General features: G+C 48.2%; 1 protein-coding gene across 7 annotated transcripts in view; it reads left to right on the forward strand.

The window, feature by feature from the left end:
- Positions 1 to 25,952, forward strand: part of FOXP1 (forkhead box P1) — a 598,062-nt gene that overhangs the window by 134,304 nt on the left and 437,806 nt on the right. The gene's annotated exons all lie outside the window — the stretch shown is intronic.

Raw genomic sequence — 25,952 nt, forward strand, 5'->3', positions numbered from 1 at the left:
GGAAAATGGCAGGGGAGAGTTTTGTTGTGTGATGGAAATGTTCTGTCTCAAAAAGGGTGTCAGTTACACTGGTGTATGCATTTGTCAAAATCCTTTGATCTCTAACACATAAGATATGTATGTAAACTTTATGTAAACTACACCTCCATAAAAGTTAACACACTGCTAGGCAGAAATCTATATATGTGGACATGTAAAATTCATAATGAAACACAGATGATTTGGAATTGACAGTGAAAGCACTCCTTATCAGAACTTGAGAAGTAGTCTTACGCCATTCTTTTTTGATTTTGTTCCAAAGTACCGTCGGGTGATAGGCTTTGTTGAAAAGAGAGGGGAGGGTGAATCGAGGATATCACTGTGCACTAGACACCACGAACTCTTCTTTTCAGAAATAAGAGAGAGGCACGTGTACACACATCCTAACACACTGGCTTATTTCATCGCTCGACAGTGCGTACAGAATCGTGCACGCATTTGCGTTGGGCAGCTGATACGACCATTTGTGTGGGGTTGGAGAGTGGCGGTCACTGGCGATGAGCTGGTGAAGTTACGCGGAAGGTTGGATGGGGAGGGCCATGTTCATTGCACTTGCCGTCCTGGTTCTTCATCCACGTGCAGTGTTCCTATTCAGATCATTAGTGAAGCACGTCTAAAAATTGCCAGGGGCGAGGTAAAGAAATACGTGTAATTTTTCAGTTTTGAAGCTATTTGTTTGGCACTGCTAACCCAAGTAGTTTCGGTTAAATAATTGAAGTTAGGAATATATACGCTTGGACTCTAGCAGGCAGGTGTGATTTTTCTTTGTCCTCCTCCTACCCCTTATTCTAATGTATTATGTATTTAGAAACGTTTATTTGTAAATGAGGCTTTGTGAGGTTGAAACGGAAAACCAGAAAGGAAATTTCGAACCCTTAGGGCCTTATGATTCTCAAGCCCCCTTTTCCTTTAATGCTTAATTCGAAAGAAAGGGCTTGCCTTGAGGTTGTCGTTACCTCCCTGAGATTTGTAAAACTTTTATTTATCCCGCGTCCCATACATTTGTGTTAGAATGTATTGAGTTATACTTTACTATTATTTAGTTTTTCTAAAAATAAACTCCATAAATATTTATCTAATCAGACAGCGATTCATTTACAAGCAGCCCTTGGAAAGAGAAAGGAGTCCTCTCTCGGAGTGGTCAGCGTGCATGATCCCTAAGTGGCCCCTTTTAATTTGACGTTGCACCCCCTCCTCCTTTAGGGTTGAGGCAGAATTGATACCTGAGCATGGAATTTTCTGCTCTTGATGGACTTAATCCTAATTTGCGTGAGACAGGAGGGGAAAAAGGTTGTTTGGGGTAGATGAAAGGAAGTACTCACAAAGTTGCAAAGAGCTGCCTTTGAACTTGGTAAGATTCAAGGAAATTGGCCCTTGCCTGGGCTGCTCCCAGTTCTGTAGTTCTGATCTTCAAGAGAGGGATGAGTTACAATGTTACCCATCAGTTTACATTGTGGTTCCTCTTTGGGAGTTACTGCCACACCCATAAATGCATGAAAATTTCATTTCACTCCCATGTCCCTTTAACACTGTATTAAGGTCAAGTAAACTAGGTACTTACGGTGCAGCATTTAAGGAGGTGCTGACCTTGAACTTGCAGGACTCTGAGAGTGAGTGCCTCCTTACATTTTGCATTTGAGGCCCCTTGCTTGCTTCCCTGAGCCCTGGGCCCTGCTTTAACACTTTTGGACGGCTGTGTTTGGGTTGCATTTTTTGCAATAGAAAAAAATCCTTGATCTAAGTGAAGCTGTTTGCTATTTCTCTAACCTCCCCTATTTTTCTTACCGAAATTAAAAAAATGACAGTGAGTGTGATTATACAGTATTGTTGGATTCCTGTTTCCATGCAGTTTCCCTGAATCGGCAGGCATGCTGCATCTGAACTGAAATGCAATTTTGCATCAGGTCTGGTCATAACATGTAGTTTTTTCTTTGATCCCACTGGAGCTAGGGTTTGACATTTGCGAACAGACTTATACACGCCACACACCTTATTAAGTGGTACAGTGGCATGTATCCTCTGTTAAAAAGACATGTGCGGGCATTACCAGGCTGAAGTTTGCTAAGCAGGTTTGCAAAGGATTAATACTTGGCAATTATTTGGCTCTGAAATTCTGGAAGTGGTAATTTGGTGTTCAAAGCAGAGAAGTTAACTTGGGACGTTGAAGCAGTTGACACGAACGATCTTTGTTTCTGGCGCTCTAACTACCACCTACTAGCCACGGGGATCTCAGGAAGGACTCCCCTTGAATTCCTCCCATTTCATCCACAGGAAAACCTAGTTTGGCAGGTGCCATCATTACCTACTGGTTGACAGATGAGGGAATTACCACTTGGAGAAATGAAATCATCTGCCCAAGTTCACAGCTCAAGAACAACAGAGCCTCACCCTTGAACTCTTAATACCGGTGTTCTTTACCACCGCATAACCCTTCCGTTTATTGTCCAGGGATGTTATTACAGGTACAGTCTGCCCTTTGGAAGAGGTACCAGAATTTCCTTCCTATGTGTTGCTTATCCTTACAAGTCAAGAGCCTTCGTTTGCAGGACTGTTGAGGCATTCAGTGCCCACACGAAGTTTTTGCAGACTTAATGGAGCAAGATTTTGTACATTTCTTTGTGGAAGCCATTCACAGAGGAGCGTGTAAGCGGAAGAGAAGCAGTGGGAATGCTTAAGTCTCGACAGGGGAGAAGGCCCTCCTGGTAGAGCAGCAAGTAACTGTCAGTCACTAAGATTGAAGTCTTAGAAGGATTCTGCACTGGGGTTCCCCCCGACCCCGCCAGCCTGGCAGCCTTCGCCTTCCTAAGCAAGGAAGCGTTCTTTGGATCCCTGAACCCATGACGGGTTCCATGAGGTCTGGCACTGTCTGATGTGTGGTGTGTATGAATGAAACCTCTCTGCTAAAAGCTGAAATCGGTTGGAGAAAACTGGAAGAATGAGTCATTTCAGGTTCTTCTCTCAGAACATGTCTATGCTTGTTTCTGGCTGTTTCCAAAGCGCTGAAGTTTCTCTGTGATCCTGAGCAGGACAAAAGGGAGAGAAATGGATATCCACCTTCCCCCCATTCTGGTGAGTATGCAAGTTTAAGAGAAACATGTTAAAAAGGCTAGATTCTTTTCGAAGGAGCCTGTCTCCTTCGAAAAGTTATAAACTGCGTCTTAACAGGTAAAGCCCTCGGAACACGGCTGGCCTTCTTCTTAATAACCTTGCTGTTGGCATGAGGCCTTGTCCACACTTTTCTTTGGTACTTCTTCTCAGTTCCCAGGTGGTAACTGGAACACAGGCCTTGATGGTTTCGACTCTCCACAGATGAATTGTAAAACAGATGATGGAGCAGAGTGGCATTCCGGTGCTGGGGAACCAGGTCTCTCACAAATTGACTTTCAGCTGCAGTGATTCCCATTTCGATCGGACTCTGACCTCATGGTGTCTGCTTGCTAGTCACTGCCCAGGCGCCGCCCTGCCTTCGTTCGTTCATCTGTTAAATGGGCATTGCTCCCTGTGAGCTCTTAGAGGAACACCGTGAACTCACTTGGTGATATTTGCAGCTGAGGGCCTGGTCATACGGTAACTAAATATAAACAACAGTCATGACTGATGTGTGTAGACGTACGTGTAGACGGAGGTGTCCAGGCCACAGATACGTTTTGATTGACTTGTGTGGTGTTCTACCTAAAATATTGGAATTTATCACTTAGGTTTACTGAGATTTCCTATGCAGTACCCAGATTTCTGGTTTCTTTTCACAGATCAAAAGATGTGGGAACACCAGCCTTTCCCCCAGGCTGGGGCCAAGGTGCTGGTTTAGATGGGGCTCATCAAGCTGTCTGGTTAGGGATGCTTCCCACACTCCCTGGTGTTTGATTCCCTGTCTGCTTCATTCGTTGAAGCAATTGCCTGGCCCCTGTGGGCATTTGCGTTGGCAACCCTGATACAGTATGTCCTGAAGCGTGTGGACTGGTACACGCGAGTGTGGACATCATCGGGATTCACAGTCATTCCCGCTGAGGCGTGTGCAGCGAGGTTTCTGGAAAGTGCCAGGTTTTTTTTTTTTTTTTAATCCCTTAAGTGATTTAAACTTCCTGGAAGCTGTGCATCCCATGTAAACAATGGGACCCGTAGAAAAACACACTCATTGGAGAATTACGAGGCATATAATTTTGTCTTTAAGTTCTTACAAACGAATTGTAAGAACATGACCTCATAGAAACCTCTGAGACATTACAGCGTTTTAATAACACTTTGCTGCTCCATGGGCTGCCTCATTTTTACTTGTATTAATTTGAGTTCTTATCCTATGTGTGGTAGCGGGCGCCTGTCTCCAGCTCCACCCTGGTGTGCCTCGGGGAAGCCGCCTGGTGCCCTCCCTCCTTGGGGCAGAAGCTCCAGGGGCACATCCCTGGAAGAGTTGAGCTTTCACCCTCTCCTTCATTCCTGTACCGGCTTCTTCCCTGCTCATTACCACCCGTGCTTCCTCTTAGACCGCCAGCAGCACATTATATTAACGCCCCCCCACCCCCCCCATCTGCAGCCAGAGTTGTTCCCACCACCGTGCCTGTGCCTGTGACTACAAAACCCCCAATCGTGGGGTGCCCCTGCGTGGCAGCAGCTCAGGGAAGCCAGTCTCCGCAGCCCCCATGTTCTCATGGGACCCAGGCTTCTCGGAGAAGGGCAAGAGCTGCCCTCTGCTTCTGTCCCCGTGGCAACCGGGTCGTCCACAGTGAATACCTGGATCCATCCATCCATCCATCTGCCAGTTCTTTTTTTTTTTTTCCGGCCGCATGCCATGGCTCGTGGGATTTTAGTTCCCCGACCAGGGATTGAACCTAGGACCTTGGCAGTCAGAGCGCCGAGGCCTCATGACTGGACCACCAGGGAATTCCCCATCCGCCAGTTCTTTTCAATAGATATTGCTTGATTGAGTGCCTCTGATGTACCAGGCACTGGTGTTTTCAACACTCTGTGAAAACGTGAGATGCCGATGAGACGTCAGAACCACAGGGAGTGGGACAAAGGCCATTATAAAAGGTGGAACTGACTTTGTGTGTTGAATATCATGGAGTTCAAACAAACTTAGACTCTTAGGACTTCCCTGGTGGTGCAGTGGTTAAGAATCTGCTTGCCAATGCAAGGGACACGGGTTCGAGCCCTGGTCTGGGAAGATCCCACAGGCCACGGAGCAACTAAGCCCGTGCGCCACAACTACTGAAGCCCGCACGCCTAGAGCCCGTGCTCCGCAACAAGAGAAGCCACTGCCGCGAGAAGCCTGCGCACCGCAACTAAGAGGAGCCCCCGCCCTCTGCAACTAGAGAAGGCCCGCACGTAGCGACGAAGACTCGACGCAGCCAGAAATAAATTAGAAAAACAAAAACAAGAAAAAACAAACCGAGGATCTTAGAAGTTCTTGAGAAGCTCTCTGGATGGAGCTCATTTTTCTTTTTCAGAGACTTCAGGGGGCAGTTTATTACATGGGTAAGATGTCGTCCTCTGCGTCAGCCCTGTTCTGCTTCCAAGCAAGACACCGGGGGCTGTCATTTACGTTGCCAGTGATGTGCATGACCCCTCTTAAGTTGGGCAGTGCACACCCTTCCCAGCCATCCACGGCGGCCTTGATTCAGACAGACCTGCATTTGAGTCTTGCTTTTACCGTTTATTTGTGAGCCCGCACAGGTTTCTTGAGCTCTCCCAAATTTGGTTTCTTCGTCTGCAAAGTGGGGTGGCGTTATGGTACCTGCCTCACAGGTGCCATAGTGAAGATGGGGGTAGGGGGGAGGAGGCATGTTAAAGCCCCCGAGTACCTGCCACGTGGTCTGTACTCAAGAAATAGTCACTGCTGTTAATGGAATGAATGATCGTCTTTCCCACATCGTCCCCCTTTCCCCAGCCGCGTGGTGCACTTTGAAAGGGATATGTGAATCCTTCACATTCGTTTTCCAGAAAATTGAGGTCACCGACTTGTTTCCTTCTTGATCGCTCCAGCCTGCAGTCGCCAGGCCATCTCCCCCTCTGCCGTGCCTCGGGCTAAGCTACAGCAGGGCGTGTACAGAGCTTCCCTGGTGAATGTCCGTCCGTCCGTCCGTCCGTCCGTTGCCTTACTGCCTGTGATTTTGCCTGCTTATCTAATCCAGGGAAGGAGCGGCCACTCCTCAGCCTTGGGCAGGCCGGTTGCGGGCTGGCCCGTAATAATACAATTATGAAGGTTAACAGGAAAAAGTGGGGTCCAGGAGCAATTCCAGGCAGCTGGCAGCCCTGCTGAATTGGAAGCGCCCCACCAATGAAAACTGCAGCGAGAAGCAAATTAAACCTCCTATCTGCCATCTCACGCTCTTCTCTCCCCTTTCCTGTTTGGACTTGAAAGGCGATTGGAGCCAGGGCCCTGACAGTTGACGGAAGTGCTGCAAGGGGGGAGTATTTATTTACAGTGAGTTGTGGCGATGCTTGTTCAGGATGCGGTTTCTTGCAGGAAGTTCTGTCCCCACCCCCGAGTTTGATCATTTCTCCAAAAAAAAAAAAAGAAAGAAAAGAAAAAAATCCTTGATTGTTTGAGGCCTCCACGCTGACATGGAGCCACACGGGGTAACCTGTCTGTACTTGGAGGATTTGCCGAGTGCACCCTTGGAGGAGGGCCTGCAGCGGGGCAGCAGGCCACCGGCGGGCCCCGCTTTCCCCAGATGTGTTCAGGTGCAGCAGTAATCATTAGGCATTTAAAATAGGGAAGTAGACCCCGTCCACGTGCTGTAAGCTGTGGTTGGCGCGAGCCACTCCGTTCGTTACCAGAAACCAGTGCCAACTGAGGATGTTGTACTGGGTGTTTCAGAGAGAAATCACTTTGAGGCAAATTCAGAGGTGACAGTGCTTAGGAAGCAGGCATCTGAGTTATAAACCAGTCGGCCTGGGGCCGCTGAAGCCCCTCTGAAGCTGAGTGCCGAGCTCTGGGTCCCAAGTTTGGGGTGCCTCCTGCCTTTGGGAGTCTTGTAGCATGATGGGAGAGAGGGGAGAAAAGGGAACCAGGATTCCATCGAAGAGTTTATTTTGATATTTTCTAAACTCCTCAGAAGACCCTGTAATACTATAGAATTTTCTCAGAAACCCACAAATATTCTTCATTTCTTATTTAAAAATATGCAGAAGGTGAGGAGACGTTGCCAAAGGATATAAGATGGAAATTACATCTCCCTCCCCCAGGGTCTCAGCTCCCTTCTTACCTCTTTTAAGTCCTGAGGGGCCAGCACCATCAGCAGATGCAGGCTCTGGGGCCCCACCGGAGACCTACAGAATCACAAAGGACCACGAAGCACGGAAATCTGTGTTTTAACAAGTCCTCTATTTGGTTCTGATGGTCACTAATGTTTGAGAACCGCACACTTAAGACTGTGGCTTTCAGACTTCACTGTGGTCAGAGTCTGCTGGAGGGCTTGTTCACACTACAGGTGCTCAACCCCAATGCCCAGAGACTCCAATTCAGTAGGTTGCTGGTGGGGCCTGAGACTCTACCTTGTTCATTTTTCGAGGTGAGGGGGCAAGCATCCCTTCCCACCATTCCCCTCCCTGCAGTGGTTCTGGATCTTTGATAAATGCTGACCTTTTGGGAGTGGCCCTGATCCTTTTAAAAAAACACCACAAAAATCACGGAATGGAGGAAGCAGCTCTTACTTGTTGAGGCCACAGCTAATTTAATACATCACGATACCCACAGTAATGAGGACCTTGGCACCCACGTAAGTTTCCCAGCTGTCCCAGGTGCCCAGCTCATTGCAAGAGACTTTTGCGACTAATTTCTGCAACTAAGGAATTGATCCCTCTTTTGGAGAAACTCTTGTCAGTCTGCCACAATTACTTGGACCGTGTCAAGATTCAGACGAGGTTGCAAATGTTCTCCTATAGGTGTCTCCCCCAGTGTTTTACCTGACCTCTTCATATATTTTTTTTTGGCTTCTAAAGGTCTTTAGCCATCTTTGAAAGGCGCTAGTGGTTGGATATGATTTTAAGCTGATGGACTTTCTTCACAGAGTATGGCAGATACAGGTGACAGGCTTCATCTCCCACCCCTTCGAGGGTCTGTCGTAATAGACAGAGTGGTTCCAAAGGTGTATGCAGTCCTTGTGTCAAGGAGCTTACAGTCTGGGTGGCTGGTGGTTCATACAGAGAAAGGACGTGTAGACCAGAAGGGCAGTACCGTGGGGATGTGGTGCAAAAGGAATGACAGACTGTGCGGCCTGTGGCACACGCAGGGGAGCTTCATAGACGTGGCACACACCATGCTTGAGCGGGGTTTGGAAGGGTGAATAGCAGTTCCCCGGATGACCCAAGAGGAAGAATATCATTATAGGCAGAGGCAGTAGCTGGCGTTGTATCCTGCTCTGCCTCCTGAGATGTTTCATGTTCGGGAATCCTTCAGCGTTGTTCAGGAGTGACTTCTGAGTTGGAGGATTCTGGGGTAGATGGCAGGTGGAACTTCGCTAAGGCCCTCTTGATGCAAATGATATTGGGCAGTATGGAAGAATTTTATCATACACAAAGGACAGTCACCTTTCTAAAACATAGAGAACAATTTTTTTCCCTGCAGTTTCCCCATTGAATCCCGAAGTTCTTCCATAGGCTGGGTGGGGTTGACAGGCTGCCAAGATGCTTGGGGGACTCGGGCGGGAAAGGGAGTTGGCTGGGTTCACGGTTCCCCGTGCCAGCCTTCTCCACAGTGTGTCTTGTTGAGCATTCGTCCGTTGACATGCTTCTCACTGAGTCTGAGAACGTGAGGATTCAGGCAGGAAAAGTAAGACCACCCCTCCAGAGGTCTGCAGAGCTTATTCAAAAATCCTCTCGGGACCCTGACCTCGGACACACTCTTAACCTTTGCCAGTGTGTTTTCCCCAGTAAAGCTGGGGTCACAGTGCTGTCACTCTTCTAAGAGCGAGGTAACGAATGACGCAAGGAAGTAACGTGTAGAGAGCGTTTAGCATTGTGCCTGGAAGATCAGTAACCATTTACTCTACGGGCTGCCCAAGGGCACGTGTAAGAGCGAGAACAGGACACACCACAAACCTGGTCTCTGAACTCCCAGGCCAGTGGAAAGCAGAGGTGTTCAGCCTCGGCACTCTTGACATCGGGGCCACAAGGTTCTTGGATGTGGAGACTGTGCCTCATGGGATGCGCAGCAGCGTCCCTGCTTCCACCCACTAGGTGCTAGTGGCATTCCCTCCTGCCCCGCTAGGTGCCAGTGGCATTCCCTCCTGCCCTGCGACGGTGTGACAACCAAAACTGTCTTCAGACCCTTCCCCGGGGAGGACAGAGTTACCCCTGATCTTCCGTCTGTCTAGGGCACACGCCTTGATTTTCGAACGTATTTATTACCCTGACAGAAGCACTGCAAAACCAAGTCTCTGATTTAGAGTATGTGAAAAGAATACACAAAGGGGCAGCTTCAAGAATGGTTTCATACTCTTTGCAACGGGGAACATGGCTCTAAGAAAGCCATCGACCAGTACTTGCTGAAGTCCTAGCACATCTCGCAGGAAAGAATTCCTGACCTACACGGGGTCATTTTCTTGGCTTTCTGTTTCATACCAATTTCACTTTACAATAGGAGGAACCAGGGTCTTGGGCTGTTTATTTTTGCAAGATTTTCTGTTCCTTCTTCTTAAAAACCTTTAGTGGTCATAAAACACACGCGCTGTGAAATTTACCGCCTTCAGCATGGTGAAGTTAAGTTAGTGTTAAGTATATTCACATTATATCTCCAGAACTTTTTCGTCTTCTAAAAGCTAAAACTGGGTACCCGTTAAACAACAGCTCCCATTGCTGCTTCGCTCCAGCTCTTGGCGGCCAATCGGACTTTCCGTCTCTCGGAATCTGACTCCTGTAGGTACCCCAGATAAGTGGAATCATACTGTATTTGTCTTTTTGTGACTGGTTTATTTCACTTAGCGTAATGTCTCAAGGTAGGTTCATCTGTGTTTTAGCGTGTGTCACAATTTCCTTCCTTTTAAGGCTAGATTCTATTCCAGTGTATGTATATACCACATTTGTTTATTCATACATGCGTCAATGGACACTTGGATTGCTTCTACCCTTTTTTTTTTTTTTTTTTTGGTGGTACGCGGGCCTCTCACTGTCGCGGCCTCTCCCGTCGCGGAGCACAGGCTCCGGACGTGCAGGCTCAGTGGCCATGGCTCACGGGCCCAGCCGCTCTGCGGCATGTGGAATCTTCCCGGACCGGGGCACGAACCCGTGTCCCCTGCATCGGCAGGCAGGCTGTCAACCACTGTGCCACCAGGGAAGCCCGCTTCTACCTTTTGATCTTATTAATAATGCTGCTTTGAATATGGGTGCACAAATATGTCTTTGAGCCCCTGCTTTTCAGTCTTTTAGGTATATACCCAGAAATGCAATTGCCGAGTGACGTGAAAATTCTATTTTTCTTCGTTTCTAGATGTCCTTGCCCTTTCTTAGCTGAGGGAGATGAAATCCACTGTCCTTTGGACCCATCTCCACTCTTTCTTGAAGCTTTTCCTTCTGTCCCTGTGGCCCCAGGGACCAATGTAGGGCTCTCATTGGCCCCTCGAGCCCATGGTCCTAAGCAGCACCTAGGCAGCCGTAAACAACCACACCTTGATCGCTTTGTCTCTGGGAGCCATGTTGCTTGCCCAAGCTGTGCGTCTGCTCACGCGCGAGACCTGGCCCCATCTTTGCTTGTCTGCCATCTGCATAGACAGTCACAGCCATAGGCAATTTAGTGAAGAGGAAGGTGAGTTGGAAGAAGGGCGAGATGGTGTCTTCTTTCCAGTGGTGCTTGGGGTAGCATGTTGTAGCTCTGACTTTCAGGCTCCATTCACCGCCCGCCTCTGGACAGCTCTGTACTCCAGCTACGTTGCGCGCCACTCTGCATTCTTCAGAATTTCCACCTGGGAGTCACCCGTAGGGATGCGGGAGGATGGGTGGAACACGTAATTTACTTATAAAAATATTCCGGTTCTGCATTGACATTCTCAGAGTAAGAAAACAGAGAGCAGAAAAGCAGCATGTTGAAAAGCTTGTATCTATGGAGACTGCTTTTTTCCATCCATTCTTTTTTTTTTTTTTTCTAATTAGACTGAAACCTCCCTAAGTCTATGTAATTCTATTTACGGAATGGGCCTACTAGGCCTCGTGCCTGAGGACGAGATCTTGACCATGGGGACTTGGAGTGTGTAAGGGAGGTCCAGAGGCCTAAGGGGGGGGCCATTCTCAATATCTGGAGATAAAAATGGTGATCGTGGAGGGCAGCCTGCAGAAGGTGGCGCTAAGTCGAAATCCCCATGTACGGTGATGTGCACTCCTTTTGTGAGCCAGGGCTTCCTCTGCTGACGGCTGGGAGGATGGAGAGTCAGCAGAGATAATGAGATGCAAGGGGACTCGTGCGCAGCAGGTGACTCTTAAAGGTGGATAAATAAGTGGAAATAGGACGAGTCTTGCTGTTTCACATTTTAAAAGGTAATCCCCAAACACTGGTCTTTCAGATCAGGGTAGCTCGTGTGACACCAGGTTGCCAGAAAAAGGAGAATATGGGGCAACATTTATTCATTCAGATTTTTTTAAAAAATGATTTTATTTTATTTATGTGTTTTGTATTTGGCCGTACCATGGCGGCATGCGGGATCTTAGCTCCCTGACCGGGGATCGAACCCGTGACCCGTGCCCTGGAGGCGTGGAGCCTTAACCACTAGACCGTTAGGGAAGCGCCATTCAGATTTTTCTTGAGAGCCGAGAATCCAGTGCTGACCACACCAGACACGCCATCCTTGGAGTCTCCACGTTAGCGTAGCCCCTCTAATTCTTGGGCGCCATTATACACGCACGTGAGATGCGTGTGTTTTCCTGAGGTAGTAAATGGTTGTATTTTTTTTAACTTGTTTTTATCCCATTATTTTTGTAGAACTATGAGAGAGAGGTTCTAGCGCTAGAATCACACAGAAACACTTTTCTTCTGAAAATAAGCCATTGTTATTGTTTTAATGCGTCTTCATTTTCTACCCCACCCTTCAGAGGATCCTAGGAGCTTTCCTTGGGTTCCCTTTGATGCTTTTCGCCTCTTGGGATCAAGCTTTTCTTCTTGTCTGCAGGGGATCCTACCCCTCTGGGGCAGCTCCTTTTTTCTCCAGTCACCTCTTTGGTTTGGGTCTCCTGTGGGGCTGCCAGAAGAGTGACCTCCTGTTCCCAGTGTAGCAGGGTTTCTTTGTTTTTATTCCCAAAGGCCTCCCGGGGACGTTTCTGTGAACAGGTGGTAATCCCAGGCTTTGAGTTCATGCTTCTTCACACGCTGGCCTTGAGGTTTCCACTGGGTTGAGGGAGGGTTGGTGGGCCACTGTGGAGTTGCGGGCTGCCCTGCCATTTGGAGAGCACTGAGAGAGACTGGGGGTGCTTATGTGCTCAGAGCCTGCCCTGCTCCCCACCCCTGCCCCACGCAGTGCCTCTGCTGTGCCTTGTGAGCTGGGGGAGTCCAGCGGAGAATCGCTGTTGGCTTTTGGTACTCTTAAAAGCCGGATGGGACTTCCCTGGTGGCGCAGTGGTTGAGAGTCTGCCTGCCAATGCAGGGGACACGGGTTCGAGCCCTGGTCTGGGAGGATCCCACGTGCCGCGGAGCAACTAGGCCCGTGAGCCACAACTACTGAGCCTGCGCGTCTGGAGCCTGTGCTCCGCAGCAAGAGAGGCCGCGATAATGAGAGGCCCGCGCACCGCGATGAAGAGTGGCCCCCGCTTGCCACAACTAGAGAAAGCCCTCGCACAGAAACGAAGACCCAACACAGCAAAAATTAATTAATTAATAAACTCCTACCCCCCACATCTTCTTTAAAAAAAAAAAAAAGCCGTATGTGTTCATGGCTTGTTTCCCTAGTCGCACGTTCTTAGAAGTGGAATTGTTGCATCAGCGAGACTGCAGAATTCAATTGCCAGCATTCTGTTTTTCAGAATGGTAATACCAAGTGTGTTTCCTATCGGCTTTGTAAGTGAAGGCCCATTTCCCTCAACACCGCTAATACAGGGTATTATATGTGAAAGGATTCCCTAATTTGATAGGTGAGAAAATGGTCTTCACTGGCATTGTTTTATTTGGTAGTGGGGCTTGAATCTTTGTTTCCTGTGTTTTAGATGGCTGTCACAGGTACATACATTTAGGTTATTATAACAGACATTTTGCATTGTTTCTGCTCATGTATCTCAGTGCTAAGAGAGACTCACAAGCAGAATCTGGTTTCTAGGGATTTCGGTGTATCCTTGTCATTACTCTTGGAGGACGGGGTCTAGACTTGGTTTGTGGCTGCTGTTGGTTTAACGCTCTTGGGGTGATGAAGTTAATTTTTGAAAGTTTTCCCTTCTCTTCTTCGTATTTTAAGAGGATACGCGAAGCGATTCATAAGGGTTTTATCGAAATGCATGGCGTGGTAATAGGGACCATATTTTATGAATCTAAAACGAGGGTTTCTGGTTTTATGAGAATGAGTCAGATTTATGGGGACAGTGAGGTGGGATATTTGAAATGGGGACTCCAGCGTTAAATCCAGAAGATCACACGGTCGTACGAGCCAGCATGTCCCACGCCGAGTTCCTCAATGCAGTAATTCATTTCGAGCAGAAACCATCCTCTGGTTAAAATAAACTGGGAAACACTGGCTTCTACCAGGCTGAATCTCTGTTTTATTTTATTTTTAACTATAGGGCTTTTTCAGACTTTAAGATAGTAATGTGCACTGTTGACCCTGAACATACATAGTTTTCCAGATGAAACCTTTTTGGTGTGAGTTGGGGGTGGGTTCAGGGGACAAGGCATTTTTTTTTTATAATTAAAAATTTATTTTATTTTATTTATTTATTTTTGGCTGCGTCGGGTCTTTGTTGCTGCGTGCGGGCTTTCTCTAGTTGCGCCAAGCGGGGGCTGCTCTTTGTTGCAGTGCGCCAGCTTCTTGTGGTGGCTTCTCTCGTTGCGGAGCACGGGCCCTAGAGCGTGCTGGCTTCAGTAGTTGTGGCTCGCGGGCTCTAGAGCGCAGGCTCAGTAGTTGTGGCGCAGGGGCTTAGTTGCTCCGCAGCATGTGGGATCTTCCCAGACCAGGGCTCAAACCCGTGTTCCCTGCATTGGCAGGCAGATTCTTAACCACTGTGCCACCAGGGAAGCCCGGGACAATGCATTTTGACATAGGGAAGTCCACACACCAGGAATACAGTTTGGGAAATGCTCTATTGGAATAATTATAAATCTCTGCATGGCATAAACTTACACTCTGTAGGTTAAAATCTAGAAATGGTTTTTAAGTTGTGGAATAAAGGAATGTTAATGTACGTGTAGAGGGTTCCTTCCGTTCCTTTTTTTTTTTTTTTTGGCCTTAAATCTATTACTTTAAGCTCTTAAGAGAAAGATAATGACATAACTAAAAACTCGTTGTGTGTGTATGCACGTGTGTGCGTGTACACCTAGGAGATAACGCTTGCTGTGGAAATGGATATTTACTGCTTTTGAGGATAGCTTTTTTTTCCAGAATGAAAGGTAGCCAAACCAGTCTCATTGCTACATTTTGTTTGATATTTCTTAGTCTTAAATATCACTGAATAATACCGTTTTATTGACTTTTATGCAAGGCAGTGAGCTAAGGAGGAAGGACAGACAGAAGTTATGTTTCTTAGCTTCAAAAAACTCATACTTTAGTTGAGGAGGGGAGAGAAAAACAGTGAAAAAAGAAGGAAAAAAGCTGATATTTGGTCCACTGGTTAGGACTCCAAGCTTCCACTGCAGGGGGCACAGATTCCATCCCTGGTCGGGGAACTGAGATCCCGCGTGCCACACGGTGAACTGAAGAAATGTTGTAGAACTGAACATGATGGGTTGTGAATTGGTTGTAAGTTAATGCCTGGCTGTAGGAGATCAGAGGAGGGAGAGATGGAGGCACAGGGGCCTGTCAGTCAAGGGTTATGAACAGTTTTGGGGTCATGAGCTCCTTTGTGAACCTGAAAAATCTCTGCATCCCTCTCTGGGTGTGTATGAAACAAATGTCCACTTTTTACCACTCACAATTAATGACTGTCGACATCTGGTCGTATGAAGAAATACAGCATTCATGCTAAAAGAAGTCTCCTCTAACCATGCAATTCAAGATTGATTTCCCTCCCCACCCCCATACATCGACACAAAGGTCCCTCTCATCGCATTCATCCATGTCCTTCTTCTGGGGTGATTATTTTATATGCGTAAGTGTCCATACAGGATCTCTAGCGCTGTTGTATACATTACTTTGCATAAATGGCATCCTAATGGGCACAGGCACAAATGTCCGGCCTCAGGCACTTCCTGGACCCTGGAAGTCCATTTCCAGATTCCTGTTTTAGAGGAAATTGGGACTTGAACCCAGCGAGCAGGTCCGAGAAGGTGCAGGCGGAGGTGCAGCCTCCAGGTGGGCTCACTGGAGCAGAAGCAGGAGGGAGGGTTCTCCCGAGGCTGTCACCCTGCCTGGGGGTGGGGGAGTGGGAAGTACCGTCCCCTGAGGCCTTGAGAATCTCATTGGCAGCCAGCCCTCTTTTCCATACCTTTCGTTTGGCCTTTACCGCGTACTTCCTCAGAGTTACTTATCTTTTCAGATGTATCCGTCCTGCTTCTTCACCTGTACTGTAAACTTCTTACAGTCTGACTCCATTTCTTCATCTCTTCGCCTCTTCTCTTGGTGCCTCACCTAAGAAGTACTTGGTGGGTTTTTGTTTTTGTTTTTTTTAAGTACTGTGCAGTAGAAATGTTCATTATGGTGTTAAGTCTCTGAATAATTCTCAGAAACTAAACTTGAGGCATGTGAAGATAAACGAGACAATTTAAGCCTGCCAGGAAGCTGTAACGTGGGCTCGGGCTATCCTTTGGCATGGATCTGTGTCTCATGATGGCTAAGCTTCCCTCCTGCCGTCGGGGGTGGCAAACAGTACGGGCAGGTGCAGGCAGACCTTTGCGTACCTGCAGACCAGAGCCGTTCACACCCCTCCAGCCCACCAGCCAGGGAAGAGAAAGCTCATATGGGGACTTGGAAGCTGCTTTTTGGAGGCAGGGTCATCAGGGTGAAGTGAGCTAGCAGGGACCCGGGATGCGCTGCCAGCTGGGGAGAGCTTATCTTACCAGAGGGGAAAATATGGTCCCGGTGAAGCTGTTTTATTTTCTGTTTGTACAGCATGCACGTTCTGAACGTGTGTTTTATTTTAGTTTACAGGCCTTTCTCCCTGCACAACCAGAGATTATTCCGAGTCTCCCCTGCCTGCCCTCCCTCTGACGTGTAATGTCAGATACCGAATGTGTCGGGCAGCCTGAACATTGTTACCTTTCGTGGTTGACCCCATAAAGTCCTTTCCCTGATTGACTGTGTGCGTGCACGACGGTAACCAACGTGAGACATTGCTCTGTTCCGATGGACACATGTGAAGTGTTTGTATATTTCGAGAAAAAGGGATATATCCGAAATCTGGCACCTACTACTTGGTTTTATAGCTGGAAAAACAATGTCGAAAGTGATTGGACTAGTTTAGGCTGTGACTTATTCTATTATCTTCCGGGTCCTTGAATATCCACAGTTTATGACTTGACTTTCGCTATTTGATGGGTGAATTCTTACATGGAGATCTACCCCCATCCCTGATTTGTTCAGTGTTTGTCAGAGGGTAGGGGATTCAGGATGCAGCACGTCCCTCATGTCACCAGTGTGTGTTTGTTTGTTTTTAAATACCTAAGCATCAAAAACACCGGTGCAGGTAGAAGATGATCAGGGCGTTCTGACCATGGGAATCATTCAAACCCAGTGTTTTATTCATCTTAAAGCTCAGACTTTGGTTCATCCTTGGAAACAGTGCAAAGAATAGCTCCTTAGCCAAATCGTGTTTGCAGAGAAGAAGATTTTTTTTTTACATGTTCACATTTCCTGTCAGAGTTGAGTGTTGAATTGCTTTGAAGGCTAGACTTAGGAGCTCCACACTTCAGCCTGAAAATGAATGTAAATGCTGAGATTTCCGGGTTTTTTTTGGGGGGGGCGGGGAGGGAAGGGGCTGCTGCTTGAGGAAGGGGCTGAGGCTGTGATGAGTCGCTCTGTGCTGTAGGCGCCCGATGTGCCAGGCGCAAACCATCCAAAGCCAGAAGCTGAGATGCCAGAGCCAGCTCAGTCCTGGCCCTGTTAGGTGGAGCGGCAGCCCAGGGGGACCCAGTGGGATAGGAGCAGATTATTAGACAGGGAGGGACAGGAAAAGGAAGCTTCCACAGGGAGAGAAGAATGAGGGTCACTGGGCCAGGGCCCGGGAGGGGTGCACCAATTGTACTCTGAATACAGGGAGGGGTGCAAGGTCAAAGCCTGGCTCAGGGTGGCGAGGCAGGGACGGGGAAGGGGAAAATGCTCTGGGCCGAGCTTGGGAGGAGACGGAAAAATCAACTAGCCAGATGGCAGGAAAGCCGCGGGGGCACACGCAGGGCTGGGCTGGGCTGGGCTGGGCCGCTGCTGCGGTGGGCTGTGCACACTGAGCTCCTAAGGGGCTGACGCTGTGCTTATCCCTGCTGCCCCACGGGGTCTTAAGTTCCTTGAAGACAGGGGTACAAGTGCCAGCCCTACTGAGGTGTCCCTCTGACACATGGGTTGGCCCTCCAATAGGTTTTCTAAGAGTAGCAACCTTAGGGGACCCTGAGACTCTGCTGAAGGGCCTCTAAGCTTCTCAGGTGGCTCAGGGGCTGCTACCCACATGCCGACGAGGGAGCAGGAATTACAGAATGATGGGGTTCAAACTTAGTCTTACTTTTCCCCCTTGATGGCTTTGATTTCCCACGTCACACACACAGAGAAGTCAGAATAAACACATGGAAAGAAAAATATTGTCAGGAAAAGGTCAGGAGGTTTGGGTTCTGAATTTTGACTCAGGGTCCTAGGGTGGCTTCATGGAAAAGTCGATCTTCGTTCCTTGTCGGGTGTGGTTGTTAGCTGTGAAATGAGGACTTTGAAGTAAGGAGCTGTTAAGTTGCTATTAACTTTTGCATGTACCTTTGGAAAATGTGTTGGGTTGAAATAACCATCCAAACTACAGAGTAAGGACATCTGGGACCAGATGGACCAGGGTTTGAATCCCAAGTTCACCACTTACTAGCTTGGTGACCCTGGCAAGTTAGCCTTATTTCTCTGAACCTCAGTTTTTCCATCTGCAAAATGGGAAAGTCATTGCCAGGGTGGAGTGCGTGGGCTTCCCGTGGCTTAGCCCAGTGCCTAGAGGTGTGTGAGCACTGAATCGTGTCAGCTCTTACTAGCAAGCTGTACTCTACCAGAGTGAAACCCACGTCACCAAGAATATTAACCACACAGGTACTTCCTGGGCAAGCATATCTGAGCACGCTGTTTCTTATTCTGCAAGGCCTTTCTTTTTCTTGAAACCTCCCCTGATTTCCTACTCATTAACCGGAGAGGCGATCTGAGCTTTTTGCTCCCACTGGCATGACCCGAGGCTGCTGCTTTCTTCCTGTCCATGTTGTCTTCACACGGCTCCTTTACGTGTCTGTCTTCCTCCCTAGATAACCAGAGCTACTTGCAGGCAAGGGATGTGACTCCTGGGTGCCCCCCTAGGGCTCACCTCCCTGCACGCGCCGCCGCAGTGTTTGGTTGAAATGAGATGAAAGTGCTGGGGGAGGTGCTTCATGTGCATAGGAGGCGCCCTTTGGCACAGGTCGCTGTTCCCTGGTGGTTGTGGCTGCTTTGTTGCTTCAAAGGCAGCTGGGCCAGTGACCTGCAAGGCATTGCCCTGTGGACATTCTCACCCCAGGAACATGTGGCTACCTCCCCCGAAGCCCAGGGAGCGTGGGTGACAGACAGACACCATAAGGCTGAGTTCTGAGCCTCTCTTCCAAAGTGGCAGAATGCAGTGTTTTCTCTCTATTTCCTTGGAATCTGAGCAGGTAGATTCATCTTTTAGACATAAGCCTGAGAGCTTCAAGGATAGACTACCCTGAGATCAAAAATTACAAAGGTAATGTTGTTTTAAATAAAAGTGCATTAAATATGGAACCAAATAATTTCTAGGGTAAATGGCAAAGGATAGATTCTGCTATAAGTGAAGTACTGTGCCGATAACTGCTCCTGGGTTTTTTTGTTTTTTTTTGTTTTTCCCTTGAACTTGGGATCCCTGCATATCACAGACAAGCATCAAAGCCCAAGATTCAAATCTGTTGCTGAATCCATTCCAGGAAAGCAGAGAAAAGCTACCAATTTGTCATCTGTTATAAAATTTTATAACCTTTCTCTCTCTCTCTCTCTTTTTTTTTTCCTGATATTTTTGTACTATTATTCACTCGGCTTGCGAGAGTGTGCCAGATTTGTGCCTGCTCATTTTACTGTGTGTACACGGCTGTGGTCTCTATTTTCTAAGTAAGGACTGTCGGGTTGGGTTGGCCATGCCGAAATCGCTCACGCTGCACTGTCCTCGAGTCAGGCTCTCCGTGGTTTGACGCTGGCTATTTTGGGGTATGGTCAGGAGGGAGCCAGTCAAAAACCTGAATCGCCTCGTTCCCAGGGTGGTCTCTCTCTGTCGAGATTGTGGTCAGCAAAGCAGGAGGGCAATTTGACCAACCTCCTGTGTCACTTCCTATGGGAGTCTGGATGGAGAAGAAAGAGGAATCTTCATTTCTCCAAGTTGCCAGTTTTTATAGCGTGGAAAGATTTTGAATTTTGTTTTTCACTGAGTATGCAAGTATGTATTGAGGAATACTGGTAATGGGCTTGTCTTGGGGGTGTGGAATGAGGAATAAACTACACAGCGGTTTGTACTTTCTTTAATAAAGTGAGTGAGAAGCCAGCAGCCAGGTGGGTCAGAGGAGGGCACCGCGGAGCCACGTAGCTATCTTGAGATGAGGACGCTTCTCCAAGACACCGACTTCCTTGAAAAGTCTTATTTTGAGGGTTTCACCAAATTTCAGCTCAATATTTAGTTAACACAGACGAATCATTATGGAACATGTTAATTCTGTTTTTCCATTTTTATACAATCAGTCGAACATTTCCTTTCGAAATACAATACTCTTTCAGGTTTTGCTCCGAAGCCTTTTTTTTTTTTCTAACTTTCTATTTCTGTTTCAATATTTTCTGCCGCCCAGACATCAACAGATGGACAGGGACATTTCAGTCCCCCCTCCTCCCACCCCCCACCCCCGAGTTCTCACGAGCCACACACACAAGTGCTGAGTTCCGCCTGGCTGCCTGCCTTGGCACAAGCCTTTGATTCCTGAAATGCTCAGAGCAGCCCAGAAAAAAAGAAGTGTTTTTCAGGTGAGCCTGTCCAAGAATGCCTTTTTTCCTTAAAACAAATGGTTCCTTGCTGCTCCCCCTCCACCCAGCCCAAAGCAGTGAAGGCAGATACAATTCAGACTCCTCTATAGTTTCTCCTTGATGTCCCCTTAGAAATGACATCTCCTGGGTCTGGCGGCTCCCGCCACGGGGGAGCTTGCCGGGCATCCATGGACCGACCGCGTGATGCGCAGGGACAGCCTGCAAACAGCCGGACCCCGCATCCACCTTCCCGCTCGGCCCAGGCTGTAGTTTCCACGTCTCCTCCTCAGGTTTGCTGGCTGTAGTCATGGAAATAGCAAAAAATGTCAGCCTACTACTGCCTGCGAGTCGGCACTAGTCCAGGGAGTTTCAAAGGGGACGTTTTATTGATTCTTTAAGTGCACAGTAGAAGGGATGAGCTGAGCTGAACCTCAGGGCCAGGAAAGCCCCTATTCCACCAGCAGCTCCCCCACGACTCCAGGTTTAGCTGGAGCTCACAGAGCAGTCACAGTTCAAGGTGAAGTGTGCACTTAACCCTTTCTCCAACACACCCCTCCGAGTTTCTCTTGTGCGCACGTGTGTCCGGGCCACATCTCTTTGCAGGAATTTCAAATGTCTAATTTCCTTTGCATCTTGTCATGTGCCCTGTTATTGCTTTATGGCTCTGCCTCTCGAAGGGCTGTTGTCAGACCTTGGGTGTGAAAGCCAGTTCATACAGGAGCCCCTTCAGAACAATGTGCTTTCAATAGGAACTTCTCATGAGATGGAAACCGTAAAGCAGGTTTCTGAACAAGACTCGTGAAGCTACAATAGCCCATTCTCTGCTAATAAGCTGATTGCTTTCCAGACCTGAAGGGGTGGACCAAGCTGTTTTGCCAAAACAATTGAAAATTAGGTCTGTAAACTTTTACTGCGGCCATATTTTGCACTGGCATTCGTATCTGCACTCTTCCATTCATTGGTTAGAGCTGGAAACAATTGGAGCAAGGGCATTTTTAAAACCAAAAAGGAATTATGGAGTGTCTCACTCAGAGGAGGGCTGGGGACACCTAACAATTTTCTAGATTGTTTCACAAGATTTCCCTGGTTGCTGAAGTCCTTATTGGGTGGGATTGCTTGATCTTTTGCTGCTGTGTTCATCTTCTGGAGGATATGAGGACTTTGAATGCAGATAGGACAGTCTCAGGCTCCTGCCGGAAGAAAGAAGCTAGTCTTCCATCACATGGTATCTCTCAGCTTGATTAAAAGCCGTGGTACTGGTGCCCGAAGGGGGGACTTTTCTCGGGCGTAATGAACCCTCTATTCCATCTCCTCCCCGCTGGTGGTTCCGCTCTTCCCCTCAAGGTGGAAGACTCCAGAATATCCCTATCTTGAGCTCATCTTTTCTCTTCGCCTCCCGGCACTCGTTTTCAGGTTGCTGGAATATATCTTCACAAAGATCCCCCCCTGCCCCACTCCACCCAAATCCCAGATCTCCGAGCAGGCATTTCTAGAATAGAATTTGTCATCTCTTCTCCTGTACCTTTTCACCCTCCTGCCTTTCCGATGTCTTTTAATTCCATCACCACCTTCCAGTCATGCCTGAAACCTAGGATGGTTCTTCTGGCCCTCGCTCCTCATGTTCCCTTAGTCGCTAACGTCTGTGGCTTGTTTCGTTTCTATATCATCCTTTTCCTCCATTCTCTTTGTTGGGTTTGTCCTCCTCTTCAGGGCTTTGGTGTGCTTGGTCCATATCATTGTGGCAGCCTGTGGCTGACAGCCCTGCCTCTGTATGTTCTTATTGGAACAGCCTGAATGGTATCACATATGTTTGTTCAGAACCTACAGTAGCCCCCTTGGCTGACAACAGAGCCCAGTCTCCTTGGCCTGGCATCCCAGGCCTTCCTGTGATCTCCCTGCGAACTCCCTCTGCAACATGGTTTCTGGTTCTCCTTAATCTCCTTTGTGTACCCTCCACTCTAGCCAGACCCTCTACCTAGCACCCTTCCAGCATCAGCGACAGTTTCCTGCCAGCGTGTCGCTGCTGTCACTCTGTGTGAAATGCTTTTTCTCCCTTCTTTATTTATTAGTTCATATATTGTGCAACCATGGATTGAGTTCTGTCTTTGTGCCAGGCCCTGGCTACATATTAGGTATATGGAGATGATGCCCACAGCTGTGGTTCCTGCCTCTGTGGTCTTTTAAGGGGAGAGTCCGATAATAAATAAACCACGTATGAGTGAAATAGGGTGATTATATGAAAAAATACATGTGATATTTTAAGAGACAGTGGAAGAAGGGAGGCTAGTTTAGTTTGTGTGTTCAGAGAAGGATTTTCCAAGAAGGCAATATTTAAGTGAAGGTTTGGGAGATGAGAGGGGGACCACCGTACACAGAGCTGGGAAAGAACCTTCTTGGCAGATAGGACAGCATGTGCAAAGGCCCTGAGTAGGGTGAGCATAAGTCTTAAATGAATCGAAAGACTCCGATCCTTCATCTGTTGAAGTTTTCATTTTCCTTTCACGTGTCCACTGTATTCCTCCTCTTGCCAGGTGCTATCTTTAGTCAGCTCAGCTAGATTCATGTCTGCCTCTCCCAAGCATCTACCACTTTGGTCTTGCCTTAAAGCACTTCTCCATGTGGGCTCACACTGAATTTATTGAATGAGTGTCCTTTGAGGTTCATGACTGTACACCCGACATTCCCATTTTTCTTCCTGTTATCTTCCAAAGGAGACACTTCCATCTAATGAGGAGTTACAGGTTATTCGATGAATCATTTATTGACGTTGCAAATATAACTCAGAAATTAGCTTACCTTTAGCCAGTAGTGGACCTTATTTTATTGCCTCCCTCTCCTGATCGTTTGCTGACCCTTCCGGACTTGGTGGCGTCTTTTCAATCCTCAGACTTACCTGCCTGCATTTCCAAAGAATGCCTTGTTTTCCAGCTCAAGAGGAGTTGGTGTTAGTATCCTCTTTCAGCTTCCCTGGGGATCAGAGATCTGGCGTGATCTGAGGCTCATGCATTGAACTTGGAGTTTCTGCTGGGGTTTTTCCAGTTCTGGCCAGAAACTCGGGTGAGCCAGCGTGTTGGTCAGACCAGCTGGCCTCCAGGCTCTGGTCTTGAACAGGCCACGCTGTTGATAGATGTGGTTCAGCAGTACGTGGATGGGTGAATGTGGTTGTGAGCCTGGAAATTTGTTAAGAGTTTGAATCAGCCCAATTTAGTGGCCCCTTTGTGTTGGATGAATGTCATGGTAGAGCAAGAAATGAGGCCAAACCTAGAGATATTCATGAATCTCATGTCTTTTTTTGGTTCTTTTTTTAACGTGGTTTGGCTGCCCTGCCCAAGTGAAACCTTCCTTGGGACCCCCCACCCCCATTTAAAATAAACACAAGTTGAGTTCTAATGGTTGACTAGGGGCATGAGTTCAGAGCTCCTTCTTCTTGCTTTTTTTCATTCAACAGATACTTATTAAGCACTTATTTTGCCAGGGACTCGGCAAGGAGCTGAGAAGACAATTATGTACCAGGAAGCAGAGTGACTTCCAGCTGAGAGCAGCTGGTGTGTGCTCCCCACCTTCCACACCACAGGGGCCCCTTGGAACACAGTTTGCAAAGCACAGTCTGTAATGAGGACAGTAAAGGGAGGACACCTTGTAGGTTATTATCTGACATTTACCAGTTAGTGTATTCCCGGTATATTAATAACAATTCAAAATAGTGCTTTTTTAATTTTTCTTCCCCCTCAGTAAACACTTGGAGTAGAGTGGCTGCCACATGCATTTCCCTCTGCCTGGAAAAACTTTCCCTTTTCTTTTCAGTCACTCGTGTCCTCTTCCGTGTGACTTGTCCCTTCATCCCGCTCCCAGGCTAGGACTGTTCTGTTTCTCTAGTTGGACCTTGTTTTTTGTTTGTTTGTCTTTTGTGGTACGCGGGCCTCTCACTGTTGTGGCCTCTCCCGTTGCGGAGCACAGGCTCCGGACGCGCAGGCTCAGCGGCCATGGCTCACGGGCCCAGCCACTCCGCGGCATGTGGGATCTTCCCGGACCGGGGCACGAACCCGTGTCCCCTGCATCGGCAGGCAGACTCTCAACCACTGCGCCACCAGGGAAGCCCGGACCTTGGTCTTTTGAAGGCAAAGGCTGTGTGAGATTTGGAAAACTTTCTAATTTCAGACTCCAGTTAAGATATCATTGGGATTTAGCAGCCATTTTTGATTCTTAGGCTTGGAGGTCCTCACTGGTATTAGTTAAGCCCCCAGCACACCTGGAATGAATGGTGGAAATACCGTGAACTCAGAGTCTAGAGAACCGGACCTTGAATCCCATTCTACCTGCCATGGGCACTGGTCAAGGGGCTTGTTTCAGCTCCTTTCCCCAGTCGGTCACGTAACAAGGTTATGGTGAGGACTGTGAATCAGATTAGGAATGTGCCCCACTCAGTACCTGAGACACAACCAGAGCTTACGAGAGACGGACATTTTCCTTATTATGATCCGAAAGCCCAAGAGGGAAGTTTAGGATCTCCCGTTAGACAGCAGCGGTGGTGGCGCTCCTGTGTGCCTGGTTTCCAAGGTCATTGTCCCTTCTTTGCTACCCTTAGTCAGACAGTTATTAAAGCATCTTTCAACCCCGTTCGTCGTTGCTCATTGAAAACGGTGCTTGTTCCGGCACAGACGTGAAAATCTGTTTCTGCTGGTACGTCTCTATAGACTTGTGTGTATATTTAGGGCCACACATAAAATCCTGTGTCCCAGGGTAAGCCGCCTGAACGTAACCGAAGACATCCCAGGCTCAGTTAGACCCCGTGTAGCATGGGGGGGAGGGGGAGCCTGATAGTACTTCCCTGCCAGGTTCCAGCAGGATTCTGTGAGGGAAGAGGGCTCAGGCACACAGGAAATGACTGTGAAATACACCCAGGCCAGGCCGGGATGCCCCTGGGATGGCCCCGTGGGCAGCTGCCCCTCCAGTGCTGGTTCCCGTCTTCTTTGTGCCCATTTTAGAAACATGTCCGAGCACGCCAGCCGGCAGAAGGTGATCCTTGTGTTAGCAAAAGCTTGCGAAAATCCCTGGATGCCCGATAAAGTGGAGCAGTTTGTGAGGAGGCGAAGGGCACACCTCCAGGATTAATGGTTTTTTCCCTTGGCGGAATTCCAAGGTGGGTCTCTGTCTGTGCCAAAGGACGTCACCGCCAGGCCTGTGACTAGGATGTTCCGAGGGGATGGTTGGCCTTGGGGGAGGGAGCCAGGAGCCTCTTCCTCGACGATGAGTTGGTTGCCCGCCTGGACTTGTCAAAACTCTTTGTGTCTCTCTGCTTGCTCATCTGTAAAATGGGCTTAATCACACCCGGGGGAGGAAGAACTCATAGGGTTTGTGTGGATTTATAAATTCACCCTCAGAAAGCACTTTGAAGATGTGAAACTGCCTCCAAAGGCTTGTAGGTGTCGTACACGTGCTCGATCGGAGGCGCGGCTCTCTCACATCTGTGGGCCATCGAAGGCTTCAGATTCTGGGGCGGGCGGGGTGTTGAGCCTCAGATGGTACTCGCCTTGTTCTCCATCAAGGTTTCTTTTCCTCTGAGGAAATCATGGCTTGTTAGCTTAGACACCAAGACTTTTATTGGAGTTCTGGTTTGCTTTTTCTACCTGTGAT

The sequence above is a fragment of the Globicephala melas genome, chromosome 11 (assembly GCF_963455315.2).
Source record: "Globicephala melas chromosome 11, mGloMel1.2, whole genome shotgun sequence".
In the NCBI taxonomy this organism is placed as follows: domain Eukaryota; kingdom Metazoa; phylum Chordata; class Mammalia; order Artiodactyla; family Delphinidae; genus Globicephala; species Globicephala melas.